This window comes from Nothobranchius furzeri, chromosome 6, assembly GCF_043380555.1.
Source record: "Nothobranchius furzeri strain GRZ-AD chromosome 6, NfurGRZ-RIMD1, whole genome shotgun sequence".
NCBI classification, from domain to species: Eukaryota; Metazoa; Chordata; class Actinopteri; order Cyprinodontiformes; family Nothobranchiidae; genus Nothobranchius; species Nothobranchius furzeri.
Genome location: NC_091746.1, coordinates 35,556,882 through 35,575,390, shown reverse-complemented (window position 1 = coordinate 35,575,390; position 18,509 = coordinate 35,556,882).

The following is an 18,509-nucleotide window of genomic DNA, read 5'->3' as shown; positions in this document are numbered from 1 at the left end:
CGGTGGAACGTTGACTGAGTGAAGAGCCGGTGTAGCGTCTTCCATATATAGACATGGATGACGCAGGTGAAACGTGGAGGGAATCCCCGCGAGGGGCATGCTGGGTAATGTGGTCCAAGACGGAAGCCGGTCAGCTGGGAGAGCCCGGCCTGGGGGCTTGGACTCTGACAGGACCCCCCGGTCCAGGGACAGCTCCAGAAGTCCCCGGGCCACCTCGGTGGGCCCAGAAGTCCGAGATGAGGGCAGGGTCCAAGATGGAGCGGGCCGGCTCCCAGGAGCGTTCCTCGGGGCCGTAGTCCGCCCAATCTACAAGGTACTGCCAGCCCCGACCCCGGCGGCGAGCGTCCAGAATGCGCCGGACTGTGTAGATGGGCTCACCGTCGAGGAAGCGGGCCGGCGGAGGTGCTGGAGCCTGAGGTGGCAGGAGGGGGGATTCCACGTAAGCAGTGCTGGACTGACCATAGGGCATAGCGGGCAACTGCCCGCTGGGCTGACCCTTTCATCTTTTATGGGCCGGTGTCTGTTTTTTTTTTTTTTTTTTCCTGGCCTCTAGTTGTTGCGGACAACTTGCCCGCGCCGCCGCACGCGACGCCTCGTAAAAGTTGGTGGATTGGCCAATTGGTAATAATACACTCTGGGCTGGACCAATAGCCAGAGGTCTGATGCACCCGCCAGTTGTTTGTGAATCTCAGTAAACAGACAGACGAGCTTAACAAAATGGAGAACAAAAAACGGAAAGGAGAAGCGGAGAAAATTCGACTAAAAAAGAAACTGGCCCTTCAGGCTGATGCTGGCACATGTGTTAAAATCTCACAGTTGTTTGGTAGTGAAGGTTCAAGTAAAATCAATTTAGGAAGTGATGGAGCCTCAGCCCAGCGACAGGTTGGAGAAGAAAAGAGGGAGGAGGAGGAGAAACCCGAGCCGGTGTTGTGCCATAAATTGACTCGCTGCCAAAAAATGATTAGCCACCGCGGGATCGCGCACGGTTAGGCAATTGCATTTCTAGACAAAATTCCCCAGGATTTCGCCCTAAAACTCAGCATATCTAGCAATATGGACATTCAGAAAGCAAAGATAACTTCTTCCGGTACTTAAACAGATGTTTATCGCGGATATTAGTGTGGCAGTGTTTGTGGCAGCCTGCGCGGGAGCACGAGGACGTGCTTGTGGAAAGAGGGAGGAAGATGTGGCAGTGTGGTGAGCATCCACAATGTCCCGATTGATCATGCGCCCTGGCTAATGGTCCAAGGAGATTCCCCTTTGGCTGACTGGTTAGAGCGTATGACTCTCACCCGGGAGTCTGGGCATCGAATCCCGCCCGAGCACTCCTTTCTGCACCTTGCCACATTAGTTTTTCCAGTTCTGAAGTTGTTTTAAGTGTTGCTATTTGTCTTAAACGTTCACAATGAGGATATATTAATCCTTTTTGCAATATTTGCGATTGAAAGATGTTTTGTGCCACAAACTTTGTGGTAAGAACTGGCTTTCTTTATGTTACAGCCTTGATACTAAAAAAATAAATAAACAATGTAAAATGGCACCCTGTATTGTATGTAAACGTTGTATAAATGGAAATAAACAATTCTCCAGCGATTTAATTTTTTCCCCTTCCTTTCTTTAGTCCACTTGACATGGAGCCACAATTAACTAGTTTGGGGCACATTTTTACTTGAAAAAAAGTATTTAAAATGATCAAGCTTTGGCTTTACAATGACACTGTGTAGGTTGCTACGTTGCTCTATTTAAAAGTAACAAGATAAAAGCACTTCAGCACATAAAATTAAGATTGTCACTTGCCAAATAGACTACACCCTCCCGTTTACCTATAAGAAATGCCTCAAAATATCTTTAAATTCTTTATTGATGATTTAATTGTAGACAACTAAAATGACATTTTACTTGCCAAAAAGTGATTGAATCGCTAAGATTTTCATGGAGGCTAAAATTGACCAAATAAGGGTTTTATGTATTATCTGTTGATGTTACTGTACTCATACTGCCTACTGTGTCATCAAAAACACCCCAAAAATGGCACAAAAAAAAAAAAAGAAGATAATTTCCCTTGCCAAAAATTGATTACAGTGTCCTGGTCACCTGTAAAGGGTTACATTTACCTAAATATTACTTTATTTATTATCTCTTGATGTTATTAGTGCCATCACAGGATGCCGGTGTCTTTCACATTCATAAACACCTCAAAAATGGCAACAAATGATCATTTCCCTTGCCAAAAATTGATTACAGTGTCCTGGTCATGTGTAAAGGGTTAAATTGACCTAAATATTACCTTATTTATTATCTCTTGATGTTATTAGTGCCATCACAGGATGCTGGGTGTCTTCCACATTCATAAACACAGAGTCCTGGTCACCCATAAAGGCTTAAATTGGCATAAATATTACTTCATTTATTATGATGCTGGGTGTGTTCCACAATCATATTCGAATAAACGTGAAAATACTCTGTCCGAATATCTGTTTCTTGTTATAAATATAACAGCTAGAAGGATTTACAGTTAAAATAGGAGAAACACGTGACTCCCCAGGAAGGGTCGTAACACCACTTGCCTCATGCACATAAGTGAACAAAACAAAGCAGCATGGAGACACTCCGTCTCCAACCACCTCTCAGGCAGCAGCCTGCACTCCCAAGTTCTACACGTCACCAGAACATAACCAACTGCAACACAATAAAAGCAGTGTTATACAAAATGGAAGGCCTGTAGTGTTTATTCTCTTACAGTAACAACTTATCAATTTTTTGGAGGAATTTATTTGAGAATTTTTTGGTTTTTATTAATTGTGCAATAGAAAAGTAATCGCTAGATTAATCATCTAAATAGTCATTAGAATAGTCGACTATTCGATAAAATAATCGTCAGAATAATCATTTAAAAAATAATCAGTTACCCCCAACCCTACTTTTTAGAATACCAGGATAGGAAGGATGGTGTAGGTTTACGTTTATTAGATTGATACATAAATACTACCAATAAGAAAGTGTACGTTGGTGTGTGTCAGAAACAGCATAAGGCTTAATGTCTTTTCCAAAAAAAAAAACAGGTGATGGGCCGGTCTCCAGTCAAAATGCCCGGGCTGAATTTTTGTCCCAGTCCAGCCCTGCACGTAAGGCTTGAGCTGGGAGGTGTGGAAGGTAGGATGGACGCGAAGGCTTGTAGGCAGCCGCAGCCGGTACGTGACCGGGTTGATGACCTCCTGCACGGGGTAGGGCCCGAGGAACCGGGGAGCGAGCTTCCTGGAACCGGCGCGGACCCGGAGGCCTGCCGTGGACACCCAGACCTTGTCCCCTGGAGCATAGGAGGGACCCGGGCGGTGCCTGCGGAGGTGTTGGTGTGAGTAACGGGCGTTGGCCCGGGTAATGGAGGCCCGCGCCTTGATCCATGCGTTCTTGCAACGCCTCACCAGGGATTGAGCGGCTGGCCCCGCGACTTCGGGTTCCTGGTGGGCGAAGACTGGGGGCTGGTAGCCATAGCAGACCTCGAAAGGGGACATCTGAGTGGCCGAGGAGGTGTGAAGATTATGGGACAGCTCCACCCAGAGGAGGTACTTAGGCCACTGCGAGGGCTGGGCCGAGACAAAGCAGCGGAGGTACCGGCCCAACTGTTGGTTCGCCCGCTCCGATTGACCGTTGGTCTGTGGGTGGTAGCCCGAAGACAGGCTGACAGAAGCTCCCACTAGATGGCAGAAGGCTTTCCAGAAACGGGCCGTGAACTGGGAACCACGATCTGAGACCACGTCGACCGGGAACCCGTGGAGACGCACCACATTCTCCAGAAACAGTTCTGCAGTGCGTCGGGCCGAGGGAAGGCCCGGGAGGGCGATGAAGTGAACAGCTTTGGAAAACCGGTCAGTGACCGTTAGGATGGTGTCGAGGTCGTTGACCGGCGGGAGACCTGTGACGAAGTCCAGCCCCACATGGGACCAGGGGCGGCTGGGCACCTGAAGAGGTCTGAGGGTGCCAACCGGAGCCTGGGTGGATGCCTTAGAGCAGGCACAGACGTCACAGGCACTCACGAATTCCTTAACGTCCCTCTCCATACATGGCCACCAGAGAGCCCGTTTCAAGAACTTGAGAGTCCGAGAGAAGCCCGCGTGACCAGACAGGCGTGATGAGTGGGCCCAGGCCAACGCCTCACTGCGACAGGCCGCGGGGACGTAGAGCCGACTGGCGGGGGTCTCTGGCGGCGCTGGGTCATCCCGGAGGGCGTTTTGGATGGCCTCCTCCAACGGCCACCCAAGGTGGGCCACGAAACGGTGCTCCGGGAGGATGGGCGCCGGCTCGGACGTGGGCGCTGAATGTGTGAACTGGCGGGAGAGGGCGTCCGCCTTCTGGTTTTTAGTCCCGGGGCGATAGGCGAGATGGAACTCGTAGGGTTCGAAGAAGAGGGCCCAGCGAGCCTGGCGAGGATTTAGCTGCTTGGCGGACCGGATGTGGGTTAGGTTCTGGTGGTCAGTCCAGATGGTGAACGGCTGAGGGGTGCCCAGAAGCCACTGCCTCCATTCCTCCAACGCCCATTTTATGGCCAGCAGCTCGCGATCCCCTACGCCGTACTTCTGCTGGGTGGTGGAAAACTTCCTGGAGAAGTAGGCGCAGGGGTGTAGCCTGTCATCTGGGCCGCCTTGGGACAGGATGGCGCCGGCGCCGACATCCGAAGCGTCGACCTCGACCACAAAAGGGACTGCCTGATCCGGATGGCGCAGGATAGGAGCCGATGTAAAACGAGCGACTAGGTAGTGGAAGGCCCGAACGGCATCTGGGGTGAGCCGGAACGGTTGACCAGGAGGGCTCGGTCGGGTGAGAGAGGTGAGAGGCGCCACAATGGTGCTAAAGTCTTTGATAAATCGACGGTAAAAGTTGCAGAAACCCAGAAAACTCTGCAGTTGCTTCAGGCTGGTTGGTAGGGGCCAGTCCTTCACCGCCTGGACTTTCTGAGGGTCCATAGTTAGACCTTGATCCGAAATCAGGTAGCCCAGGAATGAAACGGACCGCTGGTGGAAGGAGCACTTCTCGGGCTTACAGAACAAGTTGTTGTCCAGGAGCCAGGTCAGGACAGCGCGAACATGGTGGTAGTGTTCGGCCCCTGACTTGGAGTAGATCAGAATGTCATCCAGGTAGGCAAACACCCACCGTCCCAACATGTCACGGAGGACATCATTGATGAAGCGTTGGAAAACGGCAGGGCTATTGCACAGTCTAAAGGGCATGACCTGGTACTCCCAGTGACCGGTGGGGGTGATGAACGCCGTCTTCCACTCATCTCCAGCTTTGATATGGACCAGGTTGTAGGCGCTCCGGAGGTCCAGCTTGGTGAAAATCCGCGCCTGGGAGATGGCATCCAGGGCGGACGTGAGGAGCGGCAGAGGATGACGATCTCTGACTGTGATCTTGTTTAGTCCTCTGTAATCTATACAGGGGCGGAGATCACCCTCCTTTTTCCTCACAAAGAAGAAGCCTGCGGCACCTGGGGACGACGAGAGCCGGATGAAACCCTGCCGGAGGGCCTGGTCAATATATTCCTCCATGGCTCTGGACTCGGCGGGAGAGAGAGAAAAAAGGCGCCCCCGGGGTGGACTGGTTCCTGGTTGCAGCTTAATTTCCATGTCGTACGGGCGGTGAGGCGGCAGTGTGGTGGCGTGCCGCTTGTCGAACACCGCAGCCAGGTCCCGGTAGGGCAGTGGCAGATTGGGCGGTGTAGGACCAGGGTCACCGGCCGGGCAGTCTGGCATGGATGGAGGAGGAGAGAGGTGGGCCTGGCACTGGGCCCCCCATTCCAAAAGGCGGCCCTGGGACCAGGAAATCCGGGGGTCATGGAGACGGAGCCAGGGAAATCCCAGGATTAGAGGAGAGGAGGGAGCACATATGATCAGGAACTGGATGGTCTCTCTGTGGCCTTGGACAATCATCTGGAGTGGCTGGGTTCGGTTTTGGACCGGATAGGGTTGGAGGGGCCTACCGTCCACCGAGGTCACTGGCACAACTCTCTCCAAGGGGGTCATGGGGATCCGTAGGCGCTTAGCCAGATCCATGTCCATGAAATTGTCAGCGGCCCCCGAGTCCACCAGCCCGTGCATCTGGAGTGAGGCCTCACCATGAAGGAGGGTAACATAAAGAAGGAGTCGATTTGAAGAGGTGGGGGCTGAAGGTGACCCAGGCTGAGCGACCCCGATACTCAGTGGGTTCCTTCGTTTCCCAAACGTAATGGACAGTTCAGGCATTTGTGGTGGGAGGAGCCACAATAGGCACAGAGACCCTCGCGCCACCGTCGCTGTCTCTCCTCTGGAGGAAGGTGGCCTAATTGCATGGGCTCATCAGTAGAAGTGGGTCCGGGAGCAGGCGTGGGGGAACGAGGAAGAGGTCCAGGCGCCCTGGATGGGCGAGTGAAGGGCTTGGGCCGAACCAGAACCCGCTGATCCATGCGCAATGCCAGATCCACCACTTCATTCAGGTTCTGGGGCAGCTCCTTTCCCGCCATCTCATCCCGGATGTAGGTTGCCAGTCCCTCCAAGAAGACGGCTCGAAGGGCAGAGTCATCCCACCGCAGCTTGGCAGAGATGGTGCGGAACTCCGACGCATAAGCGCACACAGAGCGCTCCTTCTGGCGGAGTTTTAGGAGTCGTGCCTCTGCCCCCATTTCGCTGCTGGGTGGAACAAACGTCTTTCTGAGGGCAGCCACGAATGCAGCGTAGTCATTGCAGTCCGGTGATTTAGAATTATAGAGCGCAGCAGCCCACTCTGCCGCGTGTCCGGTGAGCAGGGAGGTGAGCTGTGCCACTTGAGAACGCGCAGTGGGAAAGCGTCCTGGGTGGCACTCGAACTGCATCTCGAGGGTAGCGAGCAGACCGTCTGGACTCCCCGTCTCTCCATTCCACTTCTCCGGGAGACTGAAGTGTGGCTCTCCCGTCGGTGGAGTGAGGGCTTGCAGGTGGAGAGCATGAACCTGCTGCTGGAGTGCCGTGACGGCAGTAGACAACTGCATGGAGAGATCGGTCTGGGAGTTCAGCCTGGTGTTAAGCCGGTCGACCTGGGCGTGGAGCTGAACGTTCTCGTTCACCAGTTGCTCCATCCTTCTCTTCACCTGCTCGAACTCCGCTGGATTAATGGACTCAGTCATCCTGTCAGACTCGAAGACTGGGTTCGGGAGTAAGAGCGTTTATTTTACAGATGATGGGCTGAAAGCGGTGCTGGAACGGCTGACGGATGAGGTCTGAGGAGGAAAGGTGGAGGTTTAGCTGTAGTAGCTTTGGAAATACTCTGATCATGGATCACGGTGGAACGTTGACTGAGTGAAGAGCCGGTGTAGCGTCTTCCATATATAGACATGGATGACGCAGGTGAAACGTGGAGGGAATCCCCGCGAGGGGCATGCTGGGTAATGTGGTCCAAGACGGAAGCCGGTCAGCTGGGAGAGCCCGGCCTGGGGGCTTGGACTCTGACAGTAATACCTTATTCCAAGCCCCCATGAGCCCTTGCGTGAAATATATGACCGACTTTCGGTCCAGCGTTAGTTTACATAGAGACCATAGATGATTCCACCTGTTTTTGCTAATCTGTTTTGTATTAGCTATTTAGGGACATAAACTATGTGTGAACACCAGCTGTCACAGCTCAGAGGAGACACCGTTATAACCCCCCTTCCTACTGAAATATGATATGAAAATCTGACCCAGAGATACCTTTTTCCTCAAGAAATTTTGAAAGGGGCTTGCCTACTGGCACAAGATATGGGCCATGTGTTATATAATAGATGTGATCACCCCAAAATGATGATATTGAAGTGACAAATTTTCTACAGATTATGATGATATAGACATGACTAGAGTGAAAAACTAATCAACAAAATTGTGTCTCCAATCCCATATTTTACAGGGTATCCGCGGAGTCTCGAAAAGTATTAAAAGGTGATAAATCAATTTTGGAAAAATTAAGACCCTTAAAAAGTATTAAAAAGTCTTATCATGGCTTTATAAAGTCTTAAATTTAGAGATTTTTTTTCTGAATTAGATAGCCAACAGTTAGTTTTATTTTTATTTTTTAACGAACCGAGGGAGCATAAAAAGATTTAAAAAAATACTACGCTGTTGTGGGTGCGTTAGTAATTTTTCTCTCAGAGCACCAGGGCGGACGGGGTGGAAGCTCAAAAGTGCAAAGAACGCTCTGGTGTTCCCGGTGCATATTACGAACGCACCTAAATGCTAAGATGGAAGAGTGCTGGTGAACGTGAATGCACAACGACAATAGGAAAGTGCAAGTTTGCAGCGCCCTTCTATTTCACCTTCCTCATGATCCACTAATTTCCCTCTTTCCTATTCACTCTCTCTCTTTCTTAACATATTTTTAATCACAATTGTCTATTTTTTGCTCATTTTAAATATATTTTAACCATTTTCTAAATTCTTTTTTATATTTTTACATTTTTTGTTTTTCTGAAGTGCCTCGTGATTTTTATCTTGAGAGGCGCTATAGAAATGATATTTTCTTTCTTCCTCTTCTAAAGTTACTCAGAGCCACAGTAGAAGGTCCAGCCTGAGTTAAGCTGTGGTAACTGGAGAGGAACAGAGAAACAGCTGTTCAAGTTTAATTCAAATAGAACATATAAGACATCAATCATATAATACTTTTATTTATATTTAACAGTGATGTTAGAGATAAAATGCAGAATAGCTTATTTCAAAACCATTTTTACATTTTCTCGTTGCATTGAAGCATCACGTCCCACCGTGAGTAGCCTCTGTTCCACTTTTGGTGAGTTGGGATCTGGTCATCCTACTGAAAAACGATTACAGTAATTTGGAATATTTTCAGATGTTTATATGTTTGGTGTTCTGTGAATTAGTTTCATAATAATTGTTAATTATTATTAAATGATCTCTAATCATTATCTGATCAGTTCTGTCAGTTAATTATATTTAGCTCTCTTGAACAGTATGACTGGTAGAAAATAGCTAGCAATTTGCAAAATAAATCACATAACTTTTTTTATTATTCTCAATAAAATAAATGCATGTAAATGTAATGAATAGAATCTGCAGCACACAGGGACCTTGTTTGGGGGGGATTTAGTTGTCACTTTTTTCACAGCCTCTGAGTTTGTAGGTATGAAAAATAGATGCATGCAAACTAGTAAAATATTTTTTTGTTCTTCTATGCGCACGGCTTGCATTTTTGTACCATGTGACTTTACGTATAATGGGCTCGACACACAGGAGGCGACAAATGACCGCGATCAGCGAAATTTGTCGCCATCGCTTTTATTACCTGACACACGGGAGGCGATCCGCGGCAGCGGCCAGTGGCAAAGCCGTCTACGTGTTCTGTTCCATGGCGAAATCAAAACGTCCGTTGTTTTGTTTGGCTGTGTCAGGTTGGAGAGAATTAAGATTATTTAAGCGGTTCAGAGTTAAAAAAGTGGTAGATATGATCAGGGTCCGAAATTAACACTCGCCACTCGCCAAATGCAAGCAAATTGCTCCATTTGGCGAGTAAATTTTTGAGCTCTACCTGCCACCTGGTGAGTAAATGTTTGCACCAAATTAGTTATGTTTATCAGTCATCTTCCATGGATTTCTGATACTCCTCCGGCCTGCATGCAACGTATGGGAAACGTGAACGCCGCATCCAACGTCATTTCCACCTATCCCATTCAATCAGTTTATCAAGTTAGCTTCGTGTTAAAACTAGCGGTGAAATGTGGCGGTTTTTAACTGGAGTCAGCCAGCCTTCCAAAAGAAAACTCGTCGAACTGGAAGAAAAACCACCAGGACCAGTGGCAACCAGAAGATTTTGTGAAAAGTGGCAAACTGGAGATGGCTGAGTCGTGAGACAATGGCTACATTATGATGGCCACGTAGCGTTGCTGCCTTTCACAGACAACTGTCCCTCGGCATTCTTCAAATATCCAAAAAATGCCCGTACTTCCCACTTTGTCTTTGTTGTGTTTATGAAGTTCTATAGTAAAGGAGGCAAAGCAATACATGCTGTTACTCTGTCAGACCAGGGATGCTACTAAAGAGGCTGGTAAAGAAAAAGGGGAGGAGAAGAAGAGAGAGGGGTTAACAAGATGGTGTACCGCTGTAAAGCTAAAATAAAGTGTTGAACCGAGACGTCGCCTCCGCAGCCTGATTACAAACGCAACAAATTGGCAACGAGGATGAGAGCTTCAGTACCGTGCCCACCACCCTTTTTGCAACATGCGGGTGAGCCGCCGATGCCGTTTACGACGTGGCGCAAATTCTTTGACAACTACATGCTAGTGATAAACGCTATGGGAGAAGCGTGGCCGGAGGCGAGATGACGAGCCGTCTTATTACATTGCTTGGGACCAGAGGGACAACGACTGTTCTACACACTGCCGAATCAAGGTACCATGTTTGAAGACGCCATGAAAAACACTTTGTCCCTAAAGTGAATGTAGTGGCATGCAGGCACACACTCAAGACAGCGAGTTCAGCGGGCTGATGAAACTGTGACCCAGTATGTTGCCGCCCTCAGAGCGTTAGCTGTGCCATGTGGTTTTGGAACGATGGAATGTGAGATGATTCGGGATCAACTTGTTGCTAATGCTACTCTCAGTGTTGTTAAAGATAAATTGCTGCTGGAGGAGGACCTTACATTGGACAAGGCAGTTACTATTGCATGTCAGGTGGAGGCTGCGGTCAAGAATGCTACACTCATCTCCACTGCGCCCACAGCTCAGACTGCTGCAGTACAAGCTGTGGAGGTGAAGGACGCACGTCTTCGGGGTAAAAGGGGAGCGCGACCAGCTCAAGCTCGGGGACCTACATCTAAAGATTGGCACAAAAAGGCAAGTGATAAAGTGCAACAGCGTCACTGTTTCAAATGTGGATCCGAGAAACACCTGGCTAATGATAAATACTGTCCAGCAGCAAAAGTGAAATGTGATAAATGCAGCAAAAATGGACACTTTGCCAGAGTTTTTAAATCAGCTGTAGCAGTGGTCAGGGAAGTAATCGTCCCTGAATTTACAGTTTTATATGTGGATGATCACAAACGGATGAGTGCAGCAAGTGACAAGATTACATGCAAAATGAACATTGAAACACCACAGGGACACTCTCAGGTCCTGGAGTTAATTGTGGATACAGGGGCTTCAGTATCTATCCTTCCAGAAGCCATTTACAAAGAACATTTTGCACCCTGTGCTTTGACTGAACCGAAAGTTAAGCTTGTCACTTATGCAAAAGGTGACTTGCCTGTCATTGGCTGCCTACAGACTTCAGTGAGGGTTGCAAACAGTGACAGAAAAGTGCCAGGATCATTCTTCGTAGTTAAAGATGGATCACCTTTGCTGGGGTTGGACTTAATTAAAGCACTCAACATTGAAATCATTGTTGGAAAAGTTATCAATAAAAGAGAGGATCCTGCAAGCGAATCACCAGCCAGTAAACAAACATGTATGGTGAATAACATTGATTCTTCTTCTTCCCATCATCTTGGAGCTGTTAAAGGGTTCATCCACAAAGTCCAAGTGAACAAGACAGTACCGCCAGTTTGTCAAAAACTGCGGCGCCTACCTCTCAGCATACGTGAGGAGGTGTCAGCTGAATTGAAACGGCTACTCCAAGCAGGCATCATTGAACCAGTGGATGCAGCTGAATGGGTGAGTCCTCTAGTGGTTGGAAGAAAAAGTAAGGGAGGCTTAAGACTTTGTGTGGATCTGCGTGAACCTAACAAGAGTGTGATTATGGACTGTTACTGTTAGATTGTTAGTAGGTAGATGGACTGTATCAGGGAGGGAGTTAAAGGGTGTCTTCCTGGGGTGTCGGTAAGAACACAGGTTCAGGCTTTATTTCAACTTGACCTCTTTATTCTCAGGTGAAAATTAGTAGCAACAGCAATGCACAGGGGCACACAGAACAATGATGCAGGGCTGAGCAATGTGTATTCAACTCATTAACATTAACAGGGATGTTGGTAGGTAAGTGTGTGGTCTAAAGGAAAGAATAATACAGGAAGAACAGATTATCATAAAATATATTCTGCCCCATTTGTTCAAATACAACAACATAGTAGGAGAAAAAACCCTCTAAACAGAAAATAATATCATAATCAGCAGGTCCAGATCACCTTGGTCTAACAACCCAGTCTACATGGCCACACAAGCTAAAAACCCCCTGGGTAAACTAACAGGCAGACATGTTACAAGGAGGACATCTAGTGGCCAGTTGAGGGATTTACCAACACTCAAATATTCTGAGATTCTAAACCAAATTACCCACTTTTACAGCTATGAACCACCTCACATCCAACACTGCAACCTACACACATGCATAAAATAGGCAACAGGGACCTACACTCATACAATAAGGCAGTGCAGATTCATGACAGAACTATCACGCATAACTATGACATAGGAACATTCCAGAACACCACGAGGTAAACAAACTTATTCCTAACACATTATGTAAGCAGGTCCAGTAAACAAAGGATTACTTACTTAGCAGTCATTCACGCACACAAAACTGACTTAACCTGGGAACTAGCTTAGTAAAACTCTCCACTCTGCTGTCTCATGTGCTTCTCCACCTGCTCAGCTCGGTGGTCTCCTCTGCACTGTCGTCAGCTCTGCTCTGAGAGAGTGAGAGCGTGAGTGCGCAAGTGTGCCACCTGGTGGCCTTTCCAACACAGCCGCCCCCAAATTTGGGATAAATTTGCTCCCTGGAAAGGCCAACGTACAGCAGTGAGTTAGTCTCTGAGTCAATCTTTAATCCGGAACCTCAGGTAGCACGACTAGGCGGGTGATGGGTCTTGTGTAGGTACGGTCTTGGATCTGCACTTCGGCGCTCCTTACTTTACCGTCGGCACCAGGGAAAACCTTGGACACTTTGCCGATTTGCCAGGCAGATCGGGGAAGCTGGGTGTCAACTATCATGACAAGAGTGCCTGCTTCGATGTTTGGTGCCGAACCCTGCCACTTCCCTCGGGTCTGTTGGCCGAGCAGGTAGTATTTTATAAAGGATGACCAGAATCTCTCAGCCAGTACCTGCACATGTCGCCATCGTTTCTTGCTTAAAAGCTCAGATGCGGGGTAAACAACTTGGGGAAGGAAGGTGTCTGGCCGCCCAATCAAGAGGCAATTTGGGGTCACCGGGTCAAGATCTGACAGGTCTGATGAAATATATCCAAGGGGCTTGGAGTTTAAGATGGCTTCTATTTCGACAAGGACAGTGGTCAGAACTTCTTCCGTAACGGTCTCTGCTCCCAGGGTAGCACGTAGTGCTACCTTAACGGATCGGATCTCCCTTTCCCAGACTCCTCCGAAATGCGGGGCAGCAGGGGGGTTGTAGTTGAAGTGGATTTGCTTTTTAGCTAAAATGTCTTGCAGCTGTGGGTTAAGCTGGTTAAAGCTGGTCTCCAGTTTCTTCTGTCCCCCGTGGAAGTTGGTGCCATGGTCCAAATACAGTTCGAGTGGAGTGCCACGGCGGGCAATAAACCTTCTCAAGGCCATAAGGAATGCATCACTGTCAATGGACGTGAGCACCTCCAAATGAACGGCTCTGGTGGTGAGGCACTTGAATATCAAGCCCCATCGTTTCTCAGTACGACGCCCAATCTTGATGGTGAGGGGGCCAAAGCAGTCCATTCCTGTGGAGTGAAACGCCGGTTTAAATAACTGCAGTCGGGCAGGAGGCAGGTCAACCATTTTCTGGCTGGCGGGTTTGGCTTTAAGCTTACAGCATTCTAAGCATTGGCGTTGGTGTTTCTTTATGGCCTCACGGCCTCTGAGGATCCACACCTTCCTACGTAGCTCTGCATAGACTCTTTCAAGCCCAGGATGATGCAGTCTGTCATCATAGTCCTTGATCAATAGCTGGCAACTCTGGTGCTTGGGGTCCAAGACAATGGGGTGCACCACCTCTGGACTGAGAGCTCTGCTACGTCGCAGACGACCTCCTACCCGGATAAGCTGACTGGAATCCTCAAACTCTGGGGACAGGCACAGCAGCCTGCTGTTGCGCTGAAGGGATTTACCAGTCTGTAAAAGAAGGTAGTCTTCAGGAAAGCTGTCCATCTGAGCCTGCCTAAAGACTTGACGCTCTGCTTCACGGTAGGTCTCAGCAGGGGGTTGACCCATCTGGTTGGAGTCTTTGTGAATCTGTTCCGCTGTAGCTTCAACTTGCTCTTTCCAGCTGCTATACTCTTTCCTATCCAACAATGAAGGGGAGATAGTAAGGCCACAAAAGGCACCCTTCTTTCGTTCATTGTCATCAGGAGGCACAGGTGCACATGGGTTCAAAGGCCATTCACTGCTGGGCTGCAGCAGGAAAGGAGGTCCCTGAAACCAACGGTTTGGTCCAAATAGGTCCTTCAACTTCTGGCCTCGAGTTAGGTCATCTGCAGGATTCTGTTGGGATCCTACATACCGCCATGCCTCCGCCTTAGTGAGTTCCTGAATCTCGGCCACCCGTGTGCTGACAAACACCTTGAAATGGCAGGACTCAGAACGTAACCAGTGGAGAACTGTAGTAGAGTCTGACCAGCATATCACCTCTTGTATGGACAAGGTGAGCTCGTTGGTTAGTAGCTTTGCCAGTTGTGCTCCGGTAAGAGCAGCACACAGCTCCAGTCTGGGGATGGATTGCTGCCTCCGTGGTGCCACACGGGATCTTGCTAGTAAGAATGAAATGTTAACATGTCCATCGGGTCCCACAGAGCGGAGGTAGGCTACAGACCCATATGCTCTCTCTGAGGCATCCGAGAATATGTGTACCTCATGGGTCACTTGGGGGTCATCCATGAATGCAGGGGTGTAGCACCTTGGGATGGTTATTTGTGGCAGGTGTTGAAGGTCTGCTTCCCACTCTTTCCATGCCTGCAGTAGATGATCCGGCAAGGCAGGGTCATCCCAACCCCTGGTCTTGTCCCACAACTGCTGTACTATTACCTTCGCTCGGGTGGTAAAGGGTAGGAGGGCACCTAGCGGGTCGTATTGCGTCGCCAACACGCGATAGATGGTCCTCATGGTAAGGACGCTGTAGGAGACGGGTCTGTGCTTGAAGCCAAGGTGATCAGTGCTGCAGTTCCAACTTAATCCTAGAGTAGACTCCTGCACTTCTGCTTTGTCCTGTGAAAGCCATAGCTCAAGTTTAGGGGATCTGGCTTCAGGTGGTAGGTGACTTACAACTTCGGGCATGTTACTGGCCCATTGCCGAATATCAAATCCTCCGGCTGCTAGCACAGCTCTGAGCTTGTCGATCATGTGAGTTGCTGCCTGGCCAGATGAGAAGCTTTGAAGACAGTTATCCACATAGAAGCTCCTTTCTACTGAGGATCGGATGTCCTCATCAGGGGTGCTGTGCAGGCTAACATGCCTTTGGAGGGCAAATGATGCACAACAGGGACTGCAGGTTGTTCCAAAAGGCAGAACCTGCCACTCAAACACATCAGGTAGCTTACTTCTCACCAAATCTCGCCAGAGGAAGCGTAGCAAAGGCTTGTCTTCAGGCAGAAGCAGCACTTGATGGAACATGCCACGTATGTCTCCACTAATAGCCATGCTGTGTTCCCTGAAGCGCACAAGAACACCTAAGAGGGAGGGGCTCAAAGTGGGTCCAGGAAGTAGCCACTCGTTGAGATTGAGGCCCAGATACTGAAAGGAACAGTTAAAGACTAGTCTGTTCTTCCCATTATGGCTTACAAGGTGATGTGGTAGGTACCAGCTTTCCCTACTGGGGGTCACCTCTGCAGGGAGTTTTGCTACAATCCCACTCTCCAGGAGTTTATGGACTTCGGCCGTGTATGCTATTGCTTTAACAGGGTCTTTGGCCAGGCGTCTTTCGGTACCTCTGAGGAGTGGCATCACCGCTTCTTTGGGAGCTTGGAACTGGGGGAAGCCCTTTCTCCTAAGCAGTGGAGTGGCATAGCGGAGCACCCCGCTCACCTCCTGCCTGATGGTCTTTGCCTCTAGGAGGGCAATGGCTTCCTGATCCTCCCTTGACCTGGTCGCCTGCTTCTCGCAGTGGTAAGGTAGTTGGTCGAGTTGCCACAACCTCTCAACGTTCCTCTTCAGCTCCACCTCGGCAGGACTGAGAGAGATGTGGAGACATTGTGGTGATGGCATCTGGGTCTGGAGGTGGCGGGCAGGACCCTGGAGCACCCATCCTAGGCGGGTCTTGATGGCAGCTGGGCCATCTGGTGCTGCCAGCCGGACCGGAGCGGTGGGAGTGATCAGATGGGTATGATCAGCACCAATCAGGAGAAGAGGATGGACATGTTCGAAAGGCTGAATAGGGATATCTCTCAGGTGCTTGAATCTCTGAATGACGGAGGCAGGGTAGGAATGCTCAGCAAGCCCCAGGCTCTGAGCAGTGAAGGCTGAGGTAATCCGGAACCTCTTCTGTGGTTGCTTGGCAGGGGATATCTGAAAGGAAACTGAGGAGCCATTAATGGTACTTACATCCTGACGGATGGTCCTTAAGGTTAGACTTTCTCTAGAGCCTTGGATTCCGAGCTCAGCTGCGGCTGGTGAGAGCAGTATAGTGCGCTCAGACCCGTCATCGAGGATGGCATAAGTGCTGAGGCATTTACCTTGGTGGTGGATTACTACACCAACAACCTTGAGAAGCACCCTTCTGTCATCTGCGGGTTTGTCCAGGTACAGGGTCTTTGTAGTGGAACTCAACAGACAGGAATCCTGGTTTGCAGGTTTAGCATTGACTTCATGAAGGATCTGCAGATGCTTGCCTTTGCAGAGGTTGCATGCTTTCTTAAGGGTACACTGTGTGGCCTGGTGTGAACGTGCGCAGCGCCAGCAGCGATGGTTAGTACGAATCCAGTCCACCATCTGGTCTTTGTTAAAGGCCTTGAATGTGGTGCACTGGCTCAGGTAATGTTCATCATTGTTGCAATACGGACAGAAAACCTTAGAGGTCACTTTCAGCTTTGATGACTGGGGTGTCCTAGATGGTAACGGCTCATGAGATTGTACCTCTGAGGTGTTGTTAGCTCCATGCAACACTGTGGCAGAACGGGCTGCTGGTGACTTATTCTCTCGCCATTGGTTTGGATTAGGTACGCGTCGTGTACTTTTGATGCTAGACTGAGGATCTGAGCCTTGGCACCACGCCTCATACTGGAGCCAATCTGCCAGTTCTTGCAGGGTATAAACTGTACCAGCCTGACGTCCTAGCTGCCGGCGGAATGCTGCTCTCATTTCTGCAGGCAGCTTACCCAACAGCCGTTCGACATGTGACCCACACCTTAGCTCGGCCTGACCCTCCCTACCCAAGGTCCGTAGCATTCCCACAAGAGACTGAATCTGGAGAGCGAACCGCTCGAATGCTTCGGCATCACCTCTTCTAAAGTCTGGCGAATCCATCACTTTGGCTATTCTTTGGAGGGCTAGGCGATGAGGCTGCCCATACCTCTCATTCAAAGCAGCCATTGTGTCACTGTAGGGATGGGGTGAGTGGAGGAAAGAATCAACTACAAGACGAGCCTCTTCTAGCTTTAAATGGTCGACTAGGATCTGATATCTGAAGCTCGGTAGCATCAGGGGGTAGGAGGTTTTCCAAAGCTATTCGCAGGCGGGTGAACTCACTTGGATCTTTACTGCGAAAGTCCGGGATTGTCGGTTGCGGGCCTCTGTAGGTCTTCTCCTGGGCCAATGGAGTAGCTAGCGGGTGTGAGGACTGTGGGTTTTGCCAGGACAGGTGAGGCTGGGAGTAGACAGGTGTAGGTTGTTCGTACCCAGACCATTGTGACCAATGTTGAGTAGGCCTATCTGAATGTTGGCTCGGTGGATACGGTGTATTTGTGTAGGGGCTGCTCATCTGATCCCTTGGGCCAGCACTATTGCATGATTGCTGGCCAGCATTGGATGCCTTTGATCTACTGGGTGTGATGGCGGCGACCTGGTCCTTCACTACCTGCAACTCGTGGAGCATTTTGCTAAGCATGTTATAGACCGGATCCTGGATTGGCTGGTCTGATTGTCTGAATGGGTCCCCAGCTTGTATCGGAGTGCCTGTCAATCGGCTGTGGGATGGGAGCCTAGGAGCTGGACCGGAAGGTCTGAAGGGTGACCCCGGTGCCATTACTTCTTCCTTCCTCAGAGGCTGAGGCTGCCCCCGCTCTTGACTGAAATCGACCTGTGGTCTTGGCACGTTATCCTCCCATGGTCGGCAGTAGGGTAAAGTGAGCGGGGGTTGACTAGTATGCGGGATATGATCCGTTGAGGCAGCTCCTAACTGAGAGCCTTGTCTGACCTGACCCTGAGGTCGATGAGTGTTGTCGGGATATGAAGGGAATTCATCTAGAACTTCCCACTGGATGCCTGGACTGGAGCATCTCGAGAGGGATGGTATGGACATCCCCTCGTCCACTTGCTGTTGTTGAACCTCTTCAGTGCCCCATGCATGCTGTGCTGGTTGACTAGGATGCAGAACACCGCCTGAAAGGTCATAGTCTTGGAGGTAGGCGGGTAGCTGGGACTGACGTCGAGGCCTCACAGTCTGAGTCGTAGCTGAGGT